This window comes from Mytilus californianus, unplaced genomic scaffold (genome assembly GCF_021869535.1).
Source record: "Mytilus californianus isolate M0D057914Y unplaced genomic scaffold, xbMytCali1.0.p SCAF_8, whole genome shotgun sequence".
In the NCBI taxonomy this organism is placed as follows: Eukaryota; Metazoa; Mollusca; class Bivalvia; order Mytilida; family Mytilidae; genus Mytilus; species Mytilus californianus.
The window spans coordinates 36,863,726-36,877,615 of NW_026262734.1; the positions used below are offsets into that span (position 1 = coordinate 36,863,726).

Consider the following 13,890-nt stretch of genomic DNA (forward strand, 5'->3'; position numbering starts at 1 on the left):
ATCATTGGCAATCTGACCACATTATTTGTATATTAAATTACTTTTGTATTATAATTTTACTTGTGGATGTATAGAAAAATTATCTGAATTATTTTCTAACATTGATATTAAAGAAACCATAGTAGTACAAAAATTAAGGAATTATACTTGTAACGGGATAAATGATATATAGCTATAAATAAAAATAGTTACAATAAATTTCTACTTTGAATTCGACGTTCTTCATCGCAGATAAATTATTATTTCCCAAGTATTAAATCATAATTCGAGATTGAAATTCAGAATTTCCTAATTGATTTTTGATAAAACGTTATTGCATTACACACATGTAGAACGGTGAGTCTATTTCTTTATTCTTCTTTTTTTCATAGATCCTTGATTAAATCATATTGCTTTTTGTGGTTTATTAAAAGGTAATCATACTGAAACAAAAACAATCTTCTTTACCTTAGCAGTATTTGGCTAAACATTTCCAAATTATGGGTTGTATATCTCTTCAACTTCGTACTTTATTTGGCCTTTTAAAGTTTTAATTTGAGCGTCACTGATGAATCTTTTGTAGACGAGACGTGCGACTGCCATACACAATTATGGACCATGTATCTTTGATGAGGTTTTTTTTCTTCTTTCCATCTTGCCAATCTTAGTACTATTTCTTGCACTCATTTCCAATTTCAAAAACATTGCTTTAAATAATTTGTTCATTATATAAAGCGCCTTAATCTACTTAGTACATATACATTCATCTTGAGTTAACGAGAGTTTATTGCCACATATCTAGTTGAACATGCATAAATAACGTATTACATAATATGCATGCTTAAAATGCTTTCAATCAACTTCTATCACACAGTGTATATAAATTAGATATAATCACTCACGGGAATACTTCGTTAAACGTCATATCATGTAAACACAATCAAAGTAATAAACATTAAAAGCCTGCTGGTGCCAGAGAGGAGGATCATATATATATATATCATCCTTCCCTACGGCTATATCTGTTTCCTCAACGTATCCGTAAAACTCGTATCACGATAGCGCGTGCTCTGAGGAGACATTATCAACTTGAGGTGGAAATATCAACAAATTCTCCCAACATTTATTCCATCATTGTAATGATATCATGTCACTTACAAAGATGATTTGACCAAATAAATTACCCTTGCATACCAATGTTTGCATTGTGCAATTTTTATGTTGCCAAATTTACCTTTTATGCTTGAATAAGCAATAGTAAAAACGTGTCCCACCGGATTCTAAATAACGTCTGCCGGGACTACTTTTTTTTTAAATTGAACTCTGTGACCTTACATGAACTCCTGGTATGACCTACATTGAGATCAGACTACCGAAACAAATGTCAACAAAGCGGGGGTGGAAAATTTAACGATTAAAACTATATTTACAGTATAAACCAATTATTCACAGTAAAACCAATAACAAATTAAATCTAAATTGTTTAAATGCACTTGTGTTTAATAACAGCAAAGCTAACACATTTTACATTAAATTATGAAAAGTTCTATCAGAGCTCAAACACCCTTTTCCAGACAAGTCTAAAGCACTTATTTCGTCTGCTGAAACAAAACAAAACAAAACAAACACACAAAATGGCCACTGATACAGAGAGTGAGAGTGAATCATGGGAATCGGGAGACAATTCAGACACAAATACATTATTAAGTGAAATGGACAGCCCTTCATGCAGTTACTGGGACTTTTCAAAACCAAATTCAAGCACTAGATATAAATATCTCCCTGTAAATGTTCACAAAATTCAAAAACAAAGTGCCACAAATGAAAAACAAAAGGAAAATGCAAAAGAAGACAAGAACACTAAAACTGACAGTGATCAAACTGCATCTTTTGGCACAACATCCTTAGCAAAAGCATCAGAGAGTGACCGTTTCAGAGATGTAACAGATGCTGATATAGACTCCTTCCTTCAAGAGCAACTTAATAAAAATACTTCCAAGAAAACAAAGTCTGATTTGAAAATTTTCCAATTGTTCTTAAAATCAAAACATGATGAAAAAAGAAACATTGAACAAATACCACCACCACAGTTGGACAGATATCTTAGTTTTTTCTTTCTTAGCGCCACGAAGGAAAAACAAACAAATGGTACTTTTGAATATGAACCATCATCTCTTAAGTCAATACAGCAGAGCATTAGCCGACATTTAAAGGATAATAAGTATGAATGTAATATTATAACTGATGATGAGTTCCACAAAAGTCGTCTGACTCTGAGCGCAAAGTTTAAAAACTTAAAATCACTTGGTCTTGGTAATAAACCCAATGCTGCAGACCCTTTGACAGATGACGATCTCAACAAATTTTATATGAAAAAAGTTATGGGGTCAAATAGCCCTCGCTCTTTTATAAACGCAGTATATATTAATAACAATTACCATTTTGGTTTAAGAGGAGTAACTGAACATTATAATTTATGTTGGGGTGATATATCACTAAAAGTTGACACAAATGGAGACGAATACCTCCAGTATTGTCGTGAAAGGCAGACAAAAACAAGACAGGGCGAAAATATAACAAATCTAAGAAAATCAGGACCAATCGCAGTAGAAAACAAAATTGACCGCACCAGATGTCCTGTGTTTCAATATAAACTTTTTCGACAAAAAAGACCAGAAACCATGAAAAAAGAGGATTCCCCTTTTTATATTCAGGCTTCAACGTTTCAGGATAATAACTATGAATCAAAAATTCTTTGGTACAAAAACCTAAGACTTGGAACTAAATCAATTTCTAAAATAATAAAAGATATGGCCACGGAAGCACTACCCAATAACGATAAAAGACTCACTGGCCATAGTGCAAGGAAGGGTTCAATCCAAAAACAAAAAGACAATGGAGTGCAAGACACAGAAATTGTACAAAGAACAGGACACAAAAATGTTAACAGTTTGCTGTCGTACTCCAAAACAAGCTTGGAACAACAAAAAAAAACATCTCTAATGCTATCTTCAACAAGAGAGTTACAGCATCCTACAGTTACTAAATCAGATAATAAAGAAAATACCTCACCAGTATTAGAGACAATAACATCAACACAGACTCAATCAACTGTTAGTAACAACAGTAAACAGTCAATTTACAAAGGAAATTTTAATTTTTCGAAATTACATCCCGCAATGAGTGGTCTTTTCACCAATGCAACATTCCATGGTGGAAATTTCAATTTTACCTTTAACAATGGGACATCATCGTCATCAGATCAACAACCCTCAGATGACAACAAAAAGAACAAAAGAAAGCGTCTATGCGTAATTGACAGTAACAGTGATAGTGATTTCTAAAATATAATAATCATTCAATTCATTTATTAGTTGTGGGACTATAATCCAATATTTTCATTACTCAGTATGCTTTAACAACTTTTTAAACTAAACGCAATAAATATCTGACCAACAAATGTGTTTTATGTATCAAATCAATTGCTAAAATAATATGAATTTCTCCAGATGCTCTACAAATAATAAGACTCACTGTATCAGTATCATACTACAAGTGTAAAGAAAATAAAAATAGTCTTATACTGAAAATGTGTAAAAATATTTTTGCTTTAAATATAAGCAATTATGATTTAATGTATTTGCAAAGAGAGCAAATTAACAAAAAAAAATCATCTTGCATATCAACCTATTATTACTAGCTTCAATTTATTTCATGTAACCTGAAACCAGTCTGCAAATAACAAAAAAATAAGAAGATGCAATATAAAAACACCAATAAAAAAGATTTATCAACTTGAGATGAAAGCAAATTTACATTTCCGTCATGTATATGGCCTTTAACAATGATCAAAATACATACTGTGTAACAAGCTTTACACAAAAGCACCAACCAAAAAAAAGCTTTTGAACGACAGATAATTTGGTCTAGTTTCTACATATATTGATATAAAATATCAGTTGCAAGTTACAATGTGAAAAATGGTGTAAATCATAATTATATTGGCTATATCAAGGACAAATCCTTGGCTATATGTACATTGATCATTCACATGAGATAGACTCAAGTAGGCAAAATATTAAATGATTAATACATGTTAAACATGTTAAAATTCCATTCATAGTATTTACTGTTTCAGTGTAACTAAGTTAGGATTTGAACCTAAGACCTTCTCATAAAGAGATGCTCTGACCCCTGAGCTACCTAGTTGAATACACTGAAAGCATATACATTTCTCCAAGAATCATAAACATGATGTATCTTATCATTTAACTCAAAGTACCAAAAGAATGATACAGTTATATCAATGTACATGGACCAACAGTATGCAACGAAGCAATATTGAAAAACATTTAAAAAATTCAGGTGATCTGGACGTTCTGGTATTGTTCCTTTAAATTTTATCAGGGAAGAAAGTACCCGCGGAAAATGTGTTTTCCCCAATTATAACATAAGGCAAAGCACTTATAGGAAATGGTACCCAATAACTTGAACCAAATACCGTCCCAATGCAATTTGGTGGGGAAGTCTGTACAAAATTACACCTACCTTCCATGTCCTCTCGCGTACAAATGGCGGGTACAAGGTGCGAGGTGTCGAGGTATTATTACAAAAAGGACAATTTACCAATACCTGTCTTTCTCAAATTAACTTCTCCTAACGAATAACAACTACCAAATATTATGTACTCTCAGACTTGATACAAACAACATTTTGATGCGATATTTCTGGATTTTTTTAGTGCCGCGTATGCTTAGAAGTTGTTCAGCAGTCAGCGAGTAGAAATTTTCTTCTTCTGGTGATATGAAATACTTCGATCTTTCAATCTATCGTTAAGCCTTGTTTCTTTTTTTTATATCATCTTCAAATATTATACATCAATATATGCATTATCATGTACAAAACACATTTTTCTTCATGTAGTTAATGGGAATATTTTACCCTGCGTATTTTGGCCGCAAGGTGTTCCGCGGTTTAATATGTCGATGACGTATGTTGCCTAGTAACAATTCCCGCTAAATTATTAAAAAAAGAAAATTTTGATCAAAAACATTGCTTTGAAAGATGATAAAAATGTTATCTAAATGTGGATTGTATAGATATTGAAAAATATCAGCCCGCTCGACAGAATATGAAGCTAAATGGCTCGTTCGCTACGCTCACTCGACATTTAGCTTCATATTCTGGCTCGCGGGCTGATATTTTTCTATATCTATATATCCACACCCAGATAACATGTACATATTAATAATATGCTAGTTTACTAAACCTTACCTTAATTCTCTTTGCGCCAGAAGTCGCATAAGGCCTCTTCAGCGTTTCTGGTTTCTGTAACAAACTCTTGTTACGGAGTTGGGTTGTAAACCCAACGTCAAACTTCCACTCTGCTGGGTCGGGTTTTCTCTCTTGGTAGTCCTTCCCGTAGATGATTGCATTACCATGCTAACGGATTGCATCTGTCCGGATTTCTTTCTGGGTTGCCTTCCATAGCCTTTGACTTTCCATTGTCACTCACAAGGCAGTGGGGCTATTTTCCCAAAGCTGAGAGAGTTTATTAGAGCTTACAATATAAATTGAAAACACTAATACGAAATACGTTGAGAAATTCAAAAAAGGGATCACTTAAAAAATCAATTGTTAATAATTTTTTAATAAAAGATTATGAAGCCTGACATCCTGGCACAACCTCCCCTTCACGTCTACTATCAAGCAGTGGGCCAGGATCCCAGGCTAGAGATTATGCCGTAATTAACAATCAAATGGGGTCTAAAACCGTATCCCTTTTCTCTTCATAAAATGGTGTGTTGAGTGTAAAAATTGTTTTGAGAAGAGTTGTTTTAACAGATTGCAACAAATCAGGATTTTGGATAACATCGATCAGGAGATATCGCAGTTAAGAGGATTTTGAAATTAAAAAGTTTTCTCTTATATCCTGACGATGATGGTCAGTTTGAACACTAAATATTTGAATAATGCATAAATGATACTCTACTAGGTACAAAAAAATACATTAAAGGACTTCGATTTTAACAATAATATTTTTCAAGCCTGTGAAAAGGATTGTCGTCCTTATTTTGGTTATTCCAGAAAAAAAAAACATGTGCACGCGGAGATGGTAATCTATTGTTTCAGTCGACGTTACTTTGTTTTGGTTTCCAAATACATGTACTGACAGTAAATATGCATTTCAACAACTGTCCGCTATTATTATGTTTGTCATTTATTCTGAAATTACATAACTTTGACATTTCATATTCTTTAGAAATCTATTGGTTTTGTCATGTTTTTCTGCTTTGGCAGTAACTTCCGGCTGTGAATTTGGAATCATGTGATTCGAGACATTCATAGCAAAATATTCGCACTCTATCGACCCACCCCCTTCTTACCTAATTTAAAGATTTCGTGCGGTGCCAACTGAGTCTGATGTATTTTGATATTAATTTCAATTTCAGTCGTAAATCATTTGAACATTTGCACGTGTTTATCTCGTTATTTAATCTTGAAATTTACCTATTTTTTAGGTGATTACATGTACTTTCTACCGGTTTTTAATATATGACATGGTATATATATATTTTAATTGTTTCAAATATAAGATGAAAATAATGTCATAGTTTTAAGGGAATTAATGTTCATATGGTTATAATGTTATTGATATATACACTATTCAATATTGTTCACAATATTGCAAAAGATACGGGTCCAATATTCATTCTCTTATGGTAGTGGCCTGTTATCTATTTCCGGCACGAAGAGACATTTCTATATAAGCGCAGATACCTCGCACTTCGCCTACTTAGATTATGTGTCGTGAACATAATAATGTTCTAATATGTTAAAATTAGTCTTAGTTCCTAACACAATGCTCTCAATACCGTATGCGGAACTATATTTGAAGCCAAGTTTGCGAAATCGAAAATATTTGACCAGGGGCCTGTTTATCGAAGCGCTCTTAGGACTAGGACATGTCCTAAGATCATAATAGGACGTACCGTTGTCCTAAGTGGGTTTGTCAAACATGTCGTAACTTAGGAAAAGTTATTGGATTCGTCCTAAGTTGAGGACACATATTTAGGTGTATTACTTAATATGGTCTTATGATGGTCCTAACTTTAAGATATATTCTACGACCGCCGACTATGTTATTTCATTTAGGGAGCAAAATTAACAATTTTTGTAGCAATAGTCCGCTTAGGGACTAAAATAATCCACTGAACTAATTGGATGATAGTGATATTATACGCATGTATAGATTATCACGTCCGTAACACAGGCGTTTAGTGGAAGGATCCCCCTTTTTTAAAATATTTTTTTTTATTGTGCATTTCAATTTTTCAATATTAGGAAATATTCTTAAATATTTTAACCTTGTTCGCATATTTAATGTGTTCTTGCTCTTATCCAAAAGATATATTACAATAACAGTAGTATATATATGATGCCCCCTGTGTTCTTATTTTCCACGTGGAAAATTAAAATATAGAGGGGCATCATATATATATATACTACTGTTATTATAAATGAATCACATTAAATAAATAGATAAATAAATAAATGAACTTTGGTGGATAGTTGTCTCATTGAAATCATACCACATCTCCATATTTGTATATATAGGCTAAAAAAAATTACTTAAAAAATGTAAAAACAAAAAAATCAGAAAAAGGAGGTCCATTCCCCAAGCGCCTATGATCCGTAATTAAATAGTTAATGTACTCCGTATGTATAAGAAAGGTGCACGAGATTTGCTTTTGAAGTCTATAAATTATAAAACATTGACACTTCAAATATAGCTCACTCAGATATAAAATGATTGTAACCGATATTTTAGTAGTTGTTACTATTTACAAATAATTTGTTCAATTCTTATATTAAACGTTGTTACATTTTTGTGTGTTTTTGTTGTGTAAAGTTTGAATGCACAATTATTAAGCTGTGGTCACACCTTACCGGATAGCTCAAACGGACGCCGAATGGATGAAAAAAAAGATTTCCGTTGACAAAATTTCTATCCGTTGGGAGTCCGTTGGTGTACTGACCAAATAAAACGGACGCGTAACGAATGCCTAACGGGCACACAATAGATATGCAACGTACGATAAACGGAAACGTACCGGACAGAACGGATGTCGAACGTACATCCAACGGACGAGTACCGCATAAAACGGACACCTAACGGAAGCGTACCGGATAAAACGGATGAACAAGATAAGCGGAAAATTAAAGGCGGCAATAGTAATGCATGTAAATCACATACACGTGACCTTTTAAATAATTAAAAAGTTTCCGTGTAACTGGTTTTAGTTTATTCTTCAAAATGCCGCCATAGATAGGGTAGGGGTGGAAAAGGAAGAGGAAAAAAAATGTCAAAGAAAAATGCCAATAACGCCGCCTGACCATGATTCAGAAGTCGAGCCAAATACAGAATCTGATGCCATTTATCCGTTTCACATTCGGTACGTATCCGTTTTATCCGTTATCCTTCCGTTCATGTTCGTTTCACATCCGTTCATCATCCATTTTATCCGTTGTACGTCCGGTAGAGGTTTATCCGTTATACGTCCGGTAGAAGTCCTTTGGTGAATTGGTCTACCGGACCTTCAACGGATGTATAACGGACAAGTAACGGATACAAATTGGAAACGGAACGGACGAGAACCGTAAAAAACGGACGCCTACCGAACGTTCAACGGATACTTCTTCCGTTGGACGTCCGTTCAAAGTTTTGAACATGCTCAAAATTTTCCGTCGACGGATAAAACGGACGCTGAACGGACATGAAACGGATATAGACGGACGTCTAACGGATAAGAACAGACGTCTAACGGACATGAACGGATTGAAAAAAAGTTATCCGTTCGGCGTATGTTCGCGCTATCAGGTAAGGTGTGACCAGGGCTTTAGATACATATTATTTATTATCTTAATAAGAATAGTACTAATAATAATTCTGATTTGTATTCTTATAATTATTACTACTGGTGAACTCGGTGCATTTTAAAACATTTTTTTAATTTTAATATCTTATTTTTCTTCACGCTAACACTTATGACAGCGGTTAGGACATTCTAGCTAAGAAAGTCGTACGATAGCTTCGATGTACATGCTGAGACATGTCGTAAGTCGGTCATAACAGTATCCTAATTTATTCCTAAGATAGGTCTAGGACAGATCCCAGGACAGCTTCGATAAATAGGCCCCAGGAAAAAGATACTATTTTCCATAAGAGAGATAGGTTTAACCAATGTTATAACCGGTTTAACACTCGTGATAATTAGATATTATCGCTTGATACATGTATCAACACTCGTTATCTAATTTCAATAATATTATAAACTCGCCATAAACTCGTTTGTTATTATATTGAAATTATATAATTCGAATTGATACCAAGCGATATTCAATTCTCACTCGTTAAAAAACCTACAATCATCCGTTCAAAGAAATCTATAGAAAAGGTAGTGCTAGTTCATTTTTGTTAGCCACAAAGGTTCGCGTTTACGTGGTGACTCGCGGTTGACATTTTACTATATATAGAAAACCCCGTAATTGATAATATATCATTAACATATAAATAAAACTCTATTGGTAGCCACTCACTGTGTAAGTATTCACTTTTAATACAAGAGAATGTTCTTATCGATTGATTGTTGATTGTTTGTTTTACGTCCAGTGGCCAATATTTTATGCATATTTAGATCAAATTAATGCATACAATAGGAAGGTTGTGCCAATATGGGCACAACCAGAAGTAGAGCGGGAAATTTGGATTTATTTTGAAAAGTTAGGTTATGTTGGGTAGGGACAGATATTTAAACACTCCGCATCGCCGAACGTGGTTGCATATTTAAACACCCCGCATAGCCGAACGTGTTTGCATATATAATCACCCCGCATAGCCGAACGGACGCCTTCTAGTTTAGCAAGGGTTTAACTGCCGAAAACGGGAGATGTCTAAGGATTACCATGGTTTTTTTTATCGCAGTCATCTCTTTGGTTGTGTTCGTTTTTAATTCTCGCGTGTAACTTAAGGGAGCATCGGAGTTCTATATTTCTTTAAGACAAGTTTGATTTCCAAACAATAATTTGTAGTTTGCTCTTTAATTGGTCAGATTGACATTTTTAGATAAAATGCGTTTGGCTCACTAGTACACTTGTACTTCAGCGTGATTTCCGTTTGTGAAATATTGGTCAGGTATTTCCCTAATTCATTAAATCAATTACATGCAGCTGTGTTTCTAAAAAAACAATACCACGATTATATAAAACCTTTCCGGATGTTAGAAAACCTTCAGTAATAAAGTGGTAGTCGTAAAATATCACGACTTAAAGAGTTAAGCCATTCTTTCTAGCTTGTTCTGGAAATTCTTCATGCATGAACCACATCAATTACTCCTTAATATACTTCTTAAACTAAGAATAGCCACTGTGGTTCTATATCATGTATATCAATCAGAAACACCAACATGCATGCACGTGTTTGGCTCATTAGATAATGACATGTGTCTGTTTTGAAACTGCGTTTTTTACTTGTGAAGTAAATACCGATATCAGGTAAGGAATCATTTGTTTATTTACTAGTATTTTTTTGCTTTTAATTATCAATTTTTTGCTTATAATTATTATTAATTTATATTATATTCATCATTTTTATTACTACATAACTAGTATTTTTACGGATTTAATTTTTTTTTTGTCAAATCGGCTAATCAATTTTTCCAAATATTCGAAATCAGTTTATTTTAATTTATAAATTACTACGGTATTTTTTAATGGAGGTACATGTACATGTAGGAGTTGTCGTTATTATATTGTTCGTATTATTGCTTCCTTGGAATTATTATTTATTTATCAGCAAATTCCTAAAATTAAATCAAATACTCAATTGATAATTGTTGTCAACTTTTATGAACAAATGGAGTTCGAGTTCATATTTCATTTGCGGCAAAACTGTGACAATTCTGTTTTTGCTATTAAACAACGTGTTTGGTATTTGAGATTTTTTTTCAGAGCAGTCCTGATATATGATATCGATATAAGCATTTCGAACGCAAAATCGTTTTGCAATTTTTACTTTAATCAAGTAAACAGTAATTCAAAACCGGTATATCAATAACTTTAAATTTAGTACCTCCCTGTTGTAAAATAAAAGGGACTAAGTGTTTTCATATCAGTCACTGGGGCCTGGTTTTTTGAAGTATCTTATGACTAAGACATGTCTTACGATGGTTTATGGCATGTCATAGTCGTAAGATATGTTTTCGAAAGTGTCCCAAGTTACGATATGCCATAACTTTTATCGTAAACTTAAGACACCTCGCGACATGACTTATGATGTTCTTATGATTATCATAAAAAGTACGACATCTTTTACTGCTTTTATCTTTGCACATGCAGCCTCCTATGCTCTCTGTTTGACACTGTTCGTTGTTGTGTTGCTCATTCTGCTAAATAGTAAAGAATTATTCTTCTCCACTTCGTCAATTAAAATCTGAATCTCCTCCGACGTTTGGACAGTCACTCCTTTTTTACTTATGATTATGTAAGATAAATACACATATAATTTCTTGGCTTATATAGTAGTTTATCGCATGTTTGCACGGGTATATCGTTAAGAGGATACTCGATGTACCAAATCTTAAATTAACATTTAAACAAATTATCAACTCTGATTTTAATTCCTTTTTAATTATAATTTCATGTTCATTATAATAATAAATAAAAGATATTCGTAAATAACAAGAATAATTATAATTATTTTTTTCGTACTTATTATTTTTATCATTTTTTAATCATTATTTAGAATAAAAGAAAATATGTTAACTTATGACAGTCATACATTCTATGACATATCATAACTAGTCATATCATACGATAGTCATAAGATGGTCATAACATTTGTCCTAAGATATATCTCATGACATATCTTAGGATAATTACGAAAACCAGCGGCCTGGACGTTGGGAAATTCCATGGGAAACTACATGGATATAATGTACATGTAGGGTCTTTTTTATGACATCATTTGCTGTAAAATTACACGAAATTCGTTTGCTGTAAAATACCAATAAAATATTTTGTTGTAAAATTACATTAAAATCTTTGCCTGTAAATAACATTAAAATCGTTGCCTTTAAAATTACATAAACATTTTATATTTTGCAGTAACAAAATAAATGATCTATATATTTCAACACACTATTTATAATTAAATTCTTAGTTTTAAAAAAGATATGATCAAAATCGATTCCAGTATAGTATTCGTCGAACAGTTTAACCAAAAAATCTAAATTCAACTGAAGAACTAGAATAATAGAATAGCATTTTTGAAATTGAGATATCGTTTTGTACATTTATACTCTAGATATGATGTATCATAACCCGCACACGCACATTCCCCAAACATTATACACAGCCACATGGTTACTTAGATATTTTGCAAATTTGTAACTACTGATTTCGAGTAAAACCTTAAGACATCATCGGGATTGTAAAAAACAATTATACGGTTTTCAAAAAACAATTAAATTATTATAATTTATATCTTTGTATTCTCCGTTTATCCTCTTCTTAAGTTAACGTTTCAGCTCTACAAAAAAAAGAAAAAATATATAAAAAAAAGTATTATATGTAAAGAAGCAATCAAAGTGTCTCGTCAATTTTCAATTTTTCAATTTGAAGACATATGTTACACTAATAATAATAGATTATACTGCTATTTCATTTTTTTATGGATTGATTTTTTTAGATTTCTTTTTAATTTATCTAAACTAAAATATTCCTTGAAATTTGATGAAAAAAATATTATACATGTATTGGTTTTTTTAATTTCGTATTTATCAATATAAAATGAGATTTGGTTTATACGTCATTCAGACAAAAACCAAACGAAAATATGATGAAAAGCCATCAAGTTGGAAACATGCAGTATTTAACAATGATACGACCAGTGGTCTTTTCAATTTGTCAAGTTCTAAATCGTCATGAGTCCACACCGATTTTTTTCGAATAATAAAAAGAACAAAAAGTTTAGTTGTGAGATAGTTGTATAAATTATTTGATTATAATTCTAAAAATGTCTATTAATTTTCTCATCAGGTTTTAAAACTGAATTAAATCGCTAAATTTAGATATAACTTTAACATAATCTTTTAATATAATGTGTATAAATTGTTGTGCTATGAATTAATCCTTAAAAATAAATTCAAACAAACCGCGTTTCTCTAGTGCCACTTTGAAGTCTTTCCTTTATCCTTTAAGATGAAAAAGTGCCGTCCTTTGATAAAAATATTTTTTTCAAGTATTTCATGGAATATTTGTCTATGTGGTGTATTTTAACTCAAATGTCTTTTCCCTTGTCTTTATATTTTTATGTGCTCTAGGTTAATGTTCAAGTTTCTGGTACATTTATCTTAATAATTCAAAATTGCTGCATACATTTGTTTAACATGTTACGGCTGAACATGCTTATCCAATAACGATGTAAACATATAAATAAGATGTAATCGGCAATAATATGATGCATACCTGTATGTCAAAACGGTTTGAACTTAACAAACATCTGTGCGCAGAATGATAAAACTAACATTAAGTTTTTATTGCATATCTTGTTATTCAATATCATTATGGAATCAAAGCTAGATTGACCAGAGGTAACAGATAACAACATGTGTATGAAAACTGTCTGTAATAAAGTGTATGATGTGGGTCGTTTGATCTACATTCATTGATCGCTATAGGGTTTTCCAGCATAAATTGTGTCTACTATATCTTGAAAATGTGTCAACATCTTTTTTTCATTTAATAAGCAATTCGTGCTTAGATGCCAATGATTTTGATTGAGATGGTTTTCCAAGATTAAGTGTTTTCTGTGAACTCTTCTTTGCATTTGAAATGATTTATAGGTGATTA

At 32.2% G+C, this 13,890-nt stretch overlaps 1 protein-coding gene across 2 annotated transcripts in view; it reads left to right on the plus strand.

Annotated features, from left to right (window-relative positions):
• Window positions 1-13,890, plus strand: part of LOC127711038 (beta-1,3-galactosyl-O-glycosyl-glycoprotein beta-1,6-N-acetylglucosaminyltransferase-like) — a 38,060-nt gene that overhangs the window by 18,043 nt on the left and 6,127 nt on the right. The window contains exon 1 of one of the 2 annotated variants that reach the window (XM_052216987.1): window positions 10,273-10,533. The exons of the other annotated variant lie outside the window; for it this stretch is intronic. The gene's annotated coding sequence lies outside the window, so the exon portion shown is untranslated. Of the gene's footprint in view, window positions 1-10,272; window positions 10,534-13,890 lie in introns of those variants that run through there. 2 annotated transcript variants of the gene reach the window in all.